We start from the raw sequence: 1,272 nt of genomic DNA, 5'->3' as shown, positions 1-1,272 counted from the left end.
TTTTCAGTGAAAACTTATTGTGGAAAAGCAACAATAATTTGAAAAAATGGTAGAAGTGATAGCTATTTCGGAAATCACCACATTTCCTCATTAGACTTCTTTCAGTAGGACTCGAACCGACGATCACCACTGACTCAGCCAGTTGCCTACGCACTGTGCTAAGTTGTCTGTTAATTCTTGTTGCTTAGTTTCTACTATTTCACTTTGCTAAGCCAACTACAATCAAGCGCAGCTATTCCGCTGCAATTCACTTGAGCATGTAGTTGTTGGTTTTGTTGGTTTTTGTTAATAACGGGTGATTTTTTTGAGGTTAGGATTTTCATGCATTAGTATTTGACAGATCACGTGGGATTTCAGACATGGTGTCAAAGAGAAAGATGCTCAGTATGCTTTGAAATTTCATCATGAATAGACTTACTAACGAGCAACGCTTGCAAATCATTGAATTTTATTACCAAAATCAGTGTTCGGTTCGAAATGTGTGTTATCGACAAATTTTGTTCAGCGATGAGGCTCATTTCTGGTTGAATGGCTTCGTAAATAAGCAAAATTGCCGCATTTGGAGTGAAGAGCAACCAGAAGCCGTTCAAGAACTGCCCATGCATCCCGAAAAATGCACTGTTTGGTGTGGTTTGTACGCTGGTGGAATCATTGGACCGTATTTTTTCAAAGATGCTGTTGGACGCAACGTTACGGTGAATGGCGATCGCTATCGTTCGATGCTAACAAACTTTTTGTTGCCAAAAATGGAAGAACTGAACTTGGTTGACATGTGGTTTCAACAAGATGGCGCTACATGCCACACAGCTCGCGATTCTATGGCCATTTTGAGGGAAAACTTCGGAGAACAATTCATCTCAAGAAATGGACCGGTAAGTTGGCCACCAAGATCATGCGATTTGACGCCTTTAGACTATTTTTTGTGGGGCTACGTCAAGTCTAAAGTCTACAGAAATAAGCCAGCAACTATTCCAGCTTTGGAAGACAACATTTCCGAAGAAATTCGGGCTATTCCGGCCGAAATGCTCGAAAAAGTTGCCCAAAATTGGACTTTCCGAATGGACCACCTAAGACGCAGCCGCGGTCAACATTTAAATGAAATTATCTTCAAAAAGTAAATGTCATGGACCAATCTAACGTTTCAAATAAAGAACCGATGAGATTTTGCAAATTTTATGCGTTTTTTTTAAAAAAAAAGTTATCAAGCTCTTAAAAAATCACCCGTTATTAAGTTACGTTTAGTTTTGATCAAATTCAAATCATATTCAGAAA

The sequence above is a fragment of the Rhagoletis pomonella genome, unplaced genomic scaffold, assembly GCF_013731165.1.
Source record: "Rhagoletis pomonella isolate Grant_MI unplaced genomic scaffold, Rhpom_1.0 Rhpom_scaffold_00250, whole genome shotgun sequence".
Taxonomy (NCBI): Eukaryota; Metazoa; Arthropoda; class Insecta; order Diptera; family Tephritidae; genus Rhagoletis; species Rhagoletis pomonella.
The sequence above is the reverse complement of the archived record's forward strand: the minus strand, read 5'-3'. Positions refer to the sequence as shown.